The 12,174-nt window shown below is 41.4% G+C and overlaps 1 protein-coding gene across 1 annotated transcript in view; it reads right to left on the bottom strand.

Annotated features, from left to right (window-relative positions):
• Positions 1–12,174, bottom strand: part of ERBB4 (erb-b2 receptor tyrosine kinase 4) — a gene marked incomplete at both ends in the record, with an annotated part of 612,462 nt that overhangs the window by 55,954 nt on the left and 544,334 nt on the right. The window lies entirely within an intron of this gene.

Raw genomic sequence — 12,174 nt, 5'->3', positions numbered from 1 at the left:
AGACTTTGATATCACTTGAATTACAAAATGCCCAAGTTATTGCAAGTGAGGAAACTGAAGATAAACAATTGCTTTTGACACAATGGAGAGATAGTCAACATGTGAAGCTCTAAATGTAACAGCTTATCATTCTTATTATGAACCAAGCAGCCACTTTCCACTTCTCTGTAGTATGCTTGTGCATGCTACTATCAAAAATGAACACAAAGATTATATTTAAATCAGCAAACGATAATGAAATACTTCATAGAGAGAACCTGTTAGAAAGAAAGGTGATAGAGAGTTACTGGACTGCTCAAATGATGGCCTGAACTCTGCAGTGGACTTCAGCTTTTTGCCTCTGAGGAAGGGGATTGCTTTGAAAAACGAATATTCTGAAAAGCAACAAGGACCTCCAAAAAGCAACAACAAATGAAGATTCTGTAATAGCAATTTCAGACTTCACTGTTTAGAAATCCAGCTTCAGATAGTAAAGGTCAGTCCCCTTTTCCTGGGAACCCTGCCCTGCAGAAGTACTGACCTGTGCAAAAGTGGTTTTCATGACATTTGGCTAAAGACTGAAAGCTGCCAGGTTGAGTCATATGCAATGGGATGGATGATTGTAACAGTGTGTGGGTTTCTTCCAATCTTTCCATGAATAATAGTAATATAAAAAATAAAATTGAGCAAGGCAAGCTTAGCAGCCCTTGAGAAAGATTTTATAAAACCTTTACACAGAATTGCTTTCCCTTTATAAGTCAGTACTGTTGTTCAACACAATGGTCTTCACTTAACCGGAGTCAAGGGTCAGCCGTCTTTTTGTGATAGGTAAAAAAGGTGCCTCACAGCACTCCAAGGAGTTAAGCAGATAAAACATTTTAGTTGAAAGAGAAAATATCTGCTTGCAATGACATTGCAATGGGTTTATGCCCTGCACTTCACGTGGAGCTCTAATGCAACTCTGAGGTCTTCTGAACAAATTCATTCAGCTCTTGTCAGAAGGGAAGTGTTGTGGCTGTAGCCTCTGCAACTTCATAAGCTCATTGCAGCTGGGTCTGAGGTTACAGAGTCCATGTACAGTCAGTCTGTGAATGCAACCAGGTTTGCCTTTTGCCTTCTCCTCTGCTGGGTCTCTGCCGTTTCTTGGGTCTAACTAATCATCTCTCTGTCAGTAAGTGTGAGATCTGACAAGGCCTTGATTTCATCTTGTATTTTTGAGCCATTTAAGTTTTTGTGTTGGTTCAACTTACAAAATCCCTCAGTTTGCAGAATCAAAAGAAAAAGAAAGCCTGAGATAACCGGGTCATTATCACAATTACACTTTGGGAGAGAAGACACAGCTTTTTTAGCTGATATCCCTCTATATAAACTTCCTCTTACTTTCTGCAAAAATGCACTAATGTATTTAAATAGCATTATATTGGGTATGCTTGTCTCTTTCCCAGGACAATGATGGTCTATCAACAGGCTCCCTGAACAGCTGACTAACCTTAAACAGGTTCTGAGTTTTGGTTCTACAAATCTGAGTACTCTAAGAAGCCAGTTCTGCAAAGAGTTACAGTATGAAACAGCATCTTCATTTCAGCATTTTTCCCTCCCCTTTCTTCTTAATTATTATACTCTGGTCCCATGCATCTGAACTTTGTAAACACACTGCAGAATGACTTGCCTAGTCAAGGGGTTGCACTACCTACATAAATGTCTATTAGCAACTGAAGTGATGCATGGCAGACAAGAGACTTCCAAAGAGAGACAAAGGGCTATTAATTCTATTTAGCTGCACGTATAAAATATGCAGCAAATAACAAACACACACAGGAATGTACACAGCGCTCCCAGAGGACAAAACTCAGAAGAAAAACCAGAAGCGACAGAAAAGAAAGATACTATTGCTGAAAAAAACATTAAGCTTTAGAAGTAAAGAGCAAATGTTTGCCTCTGAGAATAGGAAAAAAACACAACAGGATCAGAGAACGCCCTGTTGTGCGTGGGATTCCTGCCATGATATGGAGTGGGGAGATGATGTTCAAATAATACGGTGTTGTGACAATGAGTGTTGTGTTAGTAGGCGTTGCATATGAAAAGCAGGAAGTACTCCCCAAGTAACAATAATAGTAATAACCTCAGGTGTCTGGTTGCTAGCACTAGCATTTTCCTAGGTGTGAAAGAGCATATAGATGTCTGCCTTTATGGCTGTTGGACAGAAGGGGTGTCTATGATATTAACAGGTAAAAAAAGTATCCTGTAAGAAGTTATCATTATACACCAAATGAATAGGAAGGTCAATGATATTGACTGACTGATTAAAAATGAGATTTATAAGAAGAGAATCAGATTAATAGCTTGTATACATGAAATACTGCAAAGAACAGATAATGCACCAGGGGATTTATTACTAAAACCAATTTGATTTTCTAAGCCTTACGTAATTTAGAACCTGCAAGCGAATAAGAAAAAGGCTGTTCTCCTCTAGAAAATATTCCTTCTGGCAAAAAACAGGAAAAAAAAAAGAAGGAAAAACCTGCTAAACATTCTCCCCCACAGAAATGAAAACAAAAGGAAATAGGAAAAAAAACCCCAATCCTTAAGGTAGCAGAGCTCTATGCTTCATAACTTCATGTACTGCATTGTCAACCAGACTGGCAGATATGAGAAAGCTGACAGCTCTCCAGAGGACCCCGCTGGAGCTGCTGTGCACAAGTGTGGAACGGCGCAGACCTGATCCCGCATGTAATGAGACTGAAGAGAGCTGGAAGGTAAAACGCCCTCCTCCAGCTGCAGGGAAGGAGCAGACAGGCGGCTGCCCACCCCACGTATGCCCCCCCCATCTCTGCAAACACACACGCACAGGCTTGGACCTGCCCTCCCAGGTGGCTTTGCTGGGGTGAGGCATCCTCATGGAGAAGGAGAACCAAAAAATCAAGGTTCTGTTGCCATAAATGCACCAAAAAAAGGCATTAAATTATATTACATTAGAAAAACCCCCACCTTGCACCCAAAGCGTCACTCGTGAGCTCAGAGAATACAGTCAAATCAAGGAAATACTGACATATCTGTGCTCTTCTTTTATGCCTTAGGTTAAGCACACTGGAAAAGCCTCATTAACTGGTGACAGTTTTAGCAGAAGGTCTTATGCACCAGGCTGGCTGAGAATATTAGGCCTCATTAAATTAAAAAAAAAAAAAAAAAAAGAAAACGAGAAAAAAAAAAAGGGAAAAAAAGGCAACAAACCTAAGTCCTCTAATACTCATTTCCATTTGTCTAATTCCACTTTAACTGGTATCCATGTAACTGATCTCTTACATTCCTCACCCAACTGTCCAAGGCACAGGCACCTCACACAACTGAACACAATCAATCCTTTATTTTGCTCCCAATGATGCCGGCCCAAAAAGGCTCTGGAGGAACACAGAGACTTTTCACAATCTCCTAGCAGGTGACGCAATTCAAAAAACATGGCTGTCCTGCTATATCATCACATCATTTATGACTTAACAGGATAGAGGTTCAATGAAAGAGACTGGAAAACACAACTGCCACCCTAATGCAACGCAGATGCCAGCTCATTCCTGCTCCAATAAGGCATTCTGGCTTACCAGTGGTATGCTGCTGTAGAAGGTGCAGAATGAGAATGGGTTTGCAATCTTCATGCTCCTTTCTTACAGTAATGTAGAAAAGAGTTTGTTTCACGGGACGGTTGTACTGCCTCCACATACAATGAAATTAATAAATGTACAGCTGTACATTAACACACACGTCTATGTATATACATAGACCTGGAGAGCACCAACATGAGAGCGAAAGAGAGGGAAGACCCATCTTATTCTTTGCATAATATTCACAGATATGATTTTGGGGTTGTACCTGCTCTGACATGTGGTCTCTCTGATTGCATTGTACTTTCCTTTAAGGAAAGTGAAGGTAAAGTAAAGGAAGTGAAACACAAGCTCTCTCACATTTCTCTCGTCAAAGCTTGGACCCTGTGGTGTATGAGTTCCTGAAGCATAACTGAACTGCTTCATTTTCATTATCAGAATACATCTCTGCTCTTTTCCTAAGCTGGGAGCAAGGGTTATTACTTTGACCTCGAAAGACACAATTAGCTGAGCACAATCACAATTGACATGAGAGCAATGCAGAGGAGCTGAAATGTCTGGGTACACGAATTCCTTAGGAAAGGCGGTTGTGACAATAAGAAGTTTGCATCAAATGGAGATGCTGCTGGCTTGTAGATTTTTAAAGGAAAGTATCTCATTGGCATTCCTGTGTGTCCAGTTTACTTCAATTAAAATCAGTCACCATGCAATAATAAATAAATAGAAATACCAACAAAAACAAGAACCATTTTATAGCCCGATGCCTGTGGTGAGTAGGATACGTATGAGGATTTTAATAATTCTGACAAAATTAATAGGTATCATCACACTATAATTTGGGGAAAGACAATGCACTACTCAAGTATAACACAGATGACACTAACAGACTGTGCTGGCATCTTTTAACAGCAGCCAGAAAGATTATGGCCAGGGCTCTGCTTCTCCATCAAGCACGACAGCCGCACTGAGCCTGCTGACGTGTTCTGCCAAACCCCCGGCACATTCTCACCCCAGGCACCTTCTCGTGAAGTTGTTCTATCAAAAGTCTTTAAAGGCAGTACCGTAAAGTGACCCTTCTTCACTCCTCCATTCCCAGGCATGCACACACATGCGCAAGCATTCCCAAAGCTTCGCTGCTGCAGTTTAGGCTGATGAAAAGAGCGGCTTTATGGAAAACCCCTCTGGGACTGTACATTCTGCAAAACTGCCTCTACAGCAAGTAAATAAATAAATAATGTGATCCTCGGTTTTGATTTAGACTGCAATTTCCTTTTTAATAACTATCTGCTTTCACAGCACACTCACCAACTCAACAGTATTTAACAGGAGGCTTACACTATTTTCAGGGGACTTCAATTACGAATTAAGACTATAAACTTCTTTCTCTTTTTGTTTTTTATTTCCTCTAACACTTTACGAGGTGGTAGTGTATCCAAATTCCTCTTCAAACAGATGTATTGCATCAAGTTTTTACATTAGGGAATAGGGCTATTCTCTTCCTGACTCTACTGTTCTCCTCATGGCCATCAGATTATAAAAACAAAACAAAAAGAACAAACCAGCATGCTAAAAAAGCCCAGGCACCAAATAAACACTGTCCAAGATGAATCCCATGTTTCAATCATCCAATGCTCCTTCATCTTGCTACATGCAGCATATTTGGTTGAAATAAATAGAAATGCTTAAATCTCAGTCACCTCTCTCTATTTTAAATGCCAAAATGCATTTGACTTTGTAATGAACTGCAGAGCTGTTTATATAGCTTCCATGTTTTAGAATTAAGCAATAGGCCCCATGAAATCAGTCATTACCACTAAGTTTGCTTATTAGAGCCTTAGGCAAGTGTAAGGGCAATTAACTCTCTAACACCACGATGCCAACTCCAGTAATGACTTATTCCCAGGTCTTTCTTCTATTAGATACGCCACACCTTACACAGCAGGGTTTTTACAAAAATGCTTTAAAAGTTTCATCTTCAACTAATCATTCATTAATAAATGTTAAAAGTAGATACATGGGTTATAGTTACTGGGATAAAGCTGTATCCTAAATGGGCCAAACAACAGGACAAGCTTCATTTAGAAGCTGGAATCACAGTCTCTAGGCCAGTAACAACAAGCCTGAGAAAGGGGAACTGCTGTCACAGAGAACCAGCTACAACATGTTCAAATTTAGCAAGAGAGATCAGGAACAAAGTGATGCTCTCAGACCACTGCCCGTGAGAACCAGCTAGGCATGATGGGGAGCCAGCCAAATCCTCTGGCTTTCCGCCCTTACAGAAGGTTATCAACAGCAGACACAGAAAGCAAAGAACTTCCCAGACATTTCAGCTCCTCTGCATTGCTCTCATGTCAATTGTGATTGTGCTCAGCTAATTGTGTCTTTCGAGGTCAAAGTAATAACCCTTGCTCCCAGCTTAGGAAAAGAGCAGAGATGTATTCTGATAATGAAAATGAAGCAGTTCAGTTATGCTTCAGGAACTCATACACCACAGGGTCCAAGCTTTGACGAGAGAAATGTGAGAGAGCTTGTGTTTCACTTCTTGCTCCAGCAGCGTCCAGAAGATTAAAAGAGACTCTGTCATCATGAGCCACATGGTTGGACCTGACTGTATCTAATAGGCCAAGTTCAGACTGGATTTATGAGGATGAAGCTCATACAAAACAAACAGAGATGTTTCTGGTTGAAGTCAGTCTGAATCGAGTTCTAAATCTTCAGGAATCATAAGAATTTTGATAGCACCAAAGGATGCTGGCTTCCTTGCAAAGGGAATTTGCATCTACTGTACAAATTACAGAAGGGAAGGGCTGAGTTTCCCACAGCCCTGAACTTCAGTCAGTCATTGACAGGATGGCAAAACTGTATCCTGGTGTGGCAGGATACTCTAAATAAATCCAATATGCCTTGATCTATCTGCCTATATTTATTAATATACCTGATTAAACTATGAATACAATACTTCAATATACTAGGAAATGGGCATGTCCTGAAGTCTAGTGGACTGAGAAGTGGAGGGGGAGAGGCCATTCATGGCTTCAAGAGTGGCAGGACAGAGACTGCCGGCTTAATGGCAAAGAAAACTTCTGCACCACAGACTTACACCTTCAGAAAAGGATCACAGGCTACTTAAACATGGTTCTAGGTAGTTAATATGTTCAATAAACAATTTTGTTAATTTTATATTTAGTTTGTAAGTATATACATAATTATGCCCTGTTGTGTAAATATTTGAGTATTTATATACTAGGTATATTTTGTTTATAGATCTGTTACAAAAACACTCTGGCTTGAGTTTATTTAAACCAAGAAGGAAGACTTGCTTTTTTTACATATCCAAAAATATTCTTCTATTAATATAGCATCTGAATTACTCTGTTGGAGAATGCTACAACTGCCAAGCTCTTAAGACCATGGTTCTACCAAGCTGTTAATACTGTGGTTCGATATAAGTCTATTTTCAGTTTTTCTGTTATATACCCAGAATCAACTATATTTCATGCAGTCCTGATACTAGCGTTCAGACTTCTTATCAACTGAAAGTTTAATACCACATGATAACATCACTGTGTGCTGTCAATGGAGTCAAAATATAAATATATTTCTAGACAGCAGTAGGATTTATTTTCATCCTCTCTGAACACACAGGCACAAATAGAATATGTATCTATGGTACCGGTAGGAAAGGAAGTGAGCTTTTCAAAGATACAAATTAGTTGTCTAGTACTTTTCCATTATATAACACACATATTTTATATATGGTAAAAACATGTCTGTGTACTTGACTTGTTTAGACAGAAAAATATATACATAATTGCAAAAAAACCAAACCAAAACAAAAAAGGTGCCTGTAATACCGCACTGTACTAGGACTTTCAAACTTTTCTGCTAGGAAACGAAGCTGCGGCAGTGAGAAGTTGAAAAAAATTGCCTATTCTTACTCTACTACTGACATGGAGAAGAACAGCTGAGTGCAGAAATGAACCCATACATTCCCTTATATTTTAAGGCAGAGACAGAAACAAAATTCCTTGAAGATCTGTTTATGGTACGCCACAGTATTAACTGATGTTCATATATTTTTTTCCCAGTTACATGCACAGGTTGCTGCTCACTCAAACGCCACTGATCTGGCAACCGAGCTTGATAAAAGAACAGTGGTGCTTTTGAATTCCACGTGGGCCGAGCTCGAGCAGTAAGAGAGCATTATGCTATTACTGTAAATTACCCTGGCTGGGGAGGGCTGCTGGGGTTATGTGGGACAAGCAATGTTGCACAGGCACCAGTAGTAGAAGTAATTAGTTGGTGTAATGAAGAGCGAGAAAAAGGAGAAGAGTGTTGGACAGCAGAGGGTTGTGCTGTCAGCATTATCATTCTCCAAGGCTTCGGCAGAACAATGCACTGCTGAGCCCCTGGTAATCTCTACACATGGCTACCCATGAAGAGAGTAATTAAGAAATGTCATTGCCTCCTTGGGAAAACACCATCACATCTCAAAAGAATGATGATAATCTCCGTAACAGCCCTGTTCTCTCGCTCTCTGCTCTTTGTTTGGGTGGAGACTAAAAACGCGTGACAATGCACTCTAAGCTAAATGCGCTTTTGTTCTTCCTTTTGTTACACATCAACCCAAATAAAGCGCTGTCGGTTGAGCCAAAACAAAGCTGGATTTAGAAGCAAGTGCATGCACTCCCAAGGTCTGTATTACCAAGCAAAGCCAGATCTGCATTGGGCACCGCTATTAAAAAGTGTATTTAAAATTCAAGTGTCTGGAACAAGAGAAACAAAATCATACAAAGTCAAATTCACAAAGAGCAAGGCTTTTACAGGAGCTTTGGGATCTGACAAGCATGGAATGAGTTGTGTTGCAGCCCTCGTCCAAGGGCTGGGGAAGCCAATGCAGGGCTGGCCGACTCCAGCTGAGAAGCAGGATTGCTGCAGTGGTGTGCAGCCATGTCACCCAGGGGAAACATCAATACGTCCAGGCCAACATAAACAAGACAATGGCTATTTTTCCAGCACTAGGCCAGGCTCCTGTCATGCTTCACTAGGTGACCTTCCTATCATACTCAATCTTTGTCAATCAGCCATAAAAGACTGACCCTGTTAATTGACACTGTGCCTGAAAACATATACATAAAACTGATGTTAAAGGTTACTACTTATAGGCTTCTATGAAGACTTTTCAGGGAACTCCATATGGCTGGGGAGCCAAGCAGTATGTCACAGTATCACAGTATCACAGTATGTTTGGGATTGGAAGGGACCTCAAAAGATCATCTAGTCCAATCCCCCTGCTGGAGCAGGAACGTCTAGGTGAGGTTGCACAGGAACATGTCCAGGTGGGTCTTGAATGTCTCCAGAGAAGGAGACTCCACAACCCCCCTGGGCAGCCTGTTCCAGTGTCTGTCACCCTTACTGAGAAGAAGTTTTTTCTCAAATTTAAGTGGAACCTCTTGTGTTCCAGCTTGATCCCATTGCCCCTTGTCCTATCATTGTTTGCCAACGAGAAGAGCCTGGCTCCATCCTCATGGCACTCACCCTTTATATATTTATAAACATTAATAAGGTCACCCCTCAGTCTCCTCTTCTCCAAACTAAAGAGACCCAGCTCCCTCAGCCTTTCCTCATAAGGGAGGTGGCTCCACTCCCTTAATCATCTTGGTTGCCCTACGCTGGACCCTCTCCAGCAGTTCCCTGTCCTTCTGGAACTGAGGGGCCCAGAACTGGACACAATATTCCAGATGGGGTCTCACCAGGGCAGAGTAGAGGGGAAGGAGGACCTCTCTCGATCTACTAACCACCCCCCTTCTAATACATCCCAGGATGCCATTGGCCTTCCTGGCCACAAGGGCACAGTGCTGGCTCACGGTCATCCTGTTGTCCATCAGGATCCCCAGGTCCCTTTCCCCTACACTGCTCTCTAATATGTAATTTCCCAACCGATACTGGAACCTGGGGTTGTTCCTGCCCAGATGCAGGACTCTACACTTTTCCTTGTTAAATTTCATTAGGTTATTCCCCGCCCAACTCTCCAGCCTGTCTAGGTCTCGCTGGATGGCAGCACAGCCTTCTGGCGTGTCAGCCACTCCTCCCAGCTTAGTGTCATCAGCAAACTTGCTGATAGTACACTCTATTCCCTCGTCTAAGTCGTTAATGAATATATTGAATAATACTGGCCCCAGTACTGACCCCTGAGGTACTCCACTAGATACTGGTCTCCAGCTAGACTCCGCACCATTGACTACCACTCTCTGGCTTCTCTCCTTAAGCCAGTTTGTAACCCACCTCACTACTCTATTGTCTAGACCACACCTCCGTAACTTAGCAACTAGGATGCTGTGGGAGACTGTGTCAAAGGCTTTACTGAAGTCAAGGTAGACCACATCCACGGCTCTGCCATCATCCATCCACCTTGTAACATTCTCATAAAAGGCTATGAGGTTGGTCAAGCATGACTTACCCTTGGTAAAGCCATGCTGACTGCCCCTAATAACCTTCTTATCCTTGATATGCCTTGAGATAGCACCAAGGATAAGTTGTTCCATTACTTTCCCAGGGACAGAGGTGAGGCTGACCGGTCTATAGTTACCCGGGTCCTCCTTCTTGCCCTTTTTGAAGATTGGAGTGACATTTGCTTTCCTCCAATCCTCGGGCACCTCTCCCGTTTCCCAAGACTTGGCAAAGATGATGGAGAGCGGTCCAGCAATGACCTCAGCCAGCTCCCTCAGCACTCGCGGATGCATCCCATCTGGACCCATGGATGTCCTGTCAGAGAGCAATGCAAAGGCCATTGCCAGCAGTTGTGGAGGAAGCCAGAAACATCTCTGCCATTCTTCCTCTCCCTACTAGATGCATACCACTGGAAACGCATGAGAGCCGATAAGTATCTTGCTTGTCACAGCTGTACCTGTATAAATACCAGAAATCCCCATACAAAAGGTGTGATTAATTACACAAGCAAAGATTTCAGAGAAAAAGGGTGAGTGCAGCAGTCTGCTAATCAGACTGATCAATTCAAATACCTTTTTCCTTCCCCAAAATTTCATTCCAGGTTGTTTACTCTAGTCTCTGAAATTAAGCAGGTGTGTCTACACAGTTAACATAGCTTTGATTCTCCAATTCACCACACATTTAGATTGTCCTGGAGATAAATATTTGCATCTGCAAAGTAGGCAGCTGAGAGTTTAAATGTAACAATTGCTATTTCTGTTTATTCCAGCCTGTTTCTCTGATAAAAATGGAAAGGATGAGATGAGAAACTTTAATGTAAAAGGTGCCTTTTGCGTTCTGTGTTACGCAGCGCAAAAGACCCAGGATCCCGGTCTGGGGTTCTCAGACACTAGTACAACTCAAAGTCACTACCACTACTCATGTGTGTTATTCTGGAAACCTTTAGGCAGAAATATAGCATTGATTAGTGTGTTCTGAGATACTGAGCAATTTTTTCTGCAAGCACGATTACATAAAGAATGCCGATGCCATGTTGAAGGAATAAATGAGAGAAAAATTTTTAAAAAAATTTATTTTCTAGTCTGCACTGATTATGGTGACTGTCATTCGCCAGAGAAGCCTGATGGGTCCCTGTTAGCTATTGCTAGCTTCCCAGTTTCAAGACATTATCTAGTGACACTGCTGGTTTAGCCTGGCATTCCCCCTTAGGATACAGCTGAAACCAATCAGGTAGGTAACTAGGCAAAAGATAATCACAGTGAGGTTAAAAATATAATGGAAAAATGAATATTTAAAAAGGGCTGCATACACAGTTTGAAGAAAATGGAAATGATGGAAAACGACAACTCCTTATGGGCAGATTCAGACAGAAGGCGTAGAAAAAAAGTAAGGCTTTTGCGAAGGCTATTCAAAGAAGGACTAATTATTTTTAATTTTGACATTGAACTATTGCAAGAACAGTCAATAAAGACTAAAATCTGTTAGAAGTCCAAATGGAGAATTACCACTGCCGCGGACACATAACCTTGTCTGATAGTGTTGCAGTCCCTGCATAGGCTGTATTAAGAGTCTTTGCCTCTGTCTACAGCAATAGACATTTTTCTTCAGCTAAGGATTGGTGGGTTTGTAAAAATACACAGGGCATTTTCTATATGCTTCCAATACATTCAGTAATTATGTCCCTGAGTCTTTTATTTTCAGTAAAAGCTGCAGAAAAATATAGGTATGACAGAGACATATTCAACTGATACAGCCTGAAAAAGCTGCAAGTATCCTAAATCTCTGTTAGATTTCATGTACAATATAAATTCTGAAGAAGTGGGCTATGTCCCTTTCTGTCCGCTTATGTTGATCTCAGCTGTTCTGCTGTGGACTTCAGTAGACTCCTGATCTCAATCCAGAGATGTCCAAATATGACAAAAGGACAACCATTTTTTCCTTAGTTTATCAAGCCTAAAAGTGAAAAGTCTCACCAAGAATTCTTGGGTATAAGGTCCTGAACCAGGTGCTGACAACCAGCCCAGATAATGTGGATGAACACTTACCAAGTATGTCTGATCAGGAATCATTTTCAAAAGTGGTGTTATTCATAATAAGCAAAATGATTCCATGTCATTGGTACGGCTAACCTCACATATTATTTTTATTT

This window comes from Nesoenas mayeri, assembly GCF_963082525.1.
Source record: "Nesoenas mayeri genome assembly, chromosome: 6".
Taxonomy (NCBI): Eukaryota; Metazoa; Chordata; class Aves; order Columbiformes; family Columbidae; genus Nesoenas; species Nesoenas mayeri.
Note: the sequence above shows the minus strand (reverse complement) of the source record. Positions and strands in the feature narration are given on the sequence as shown.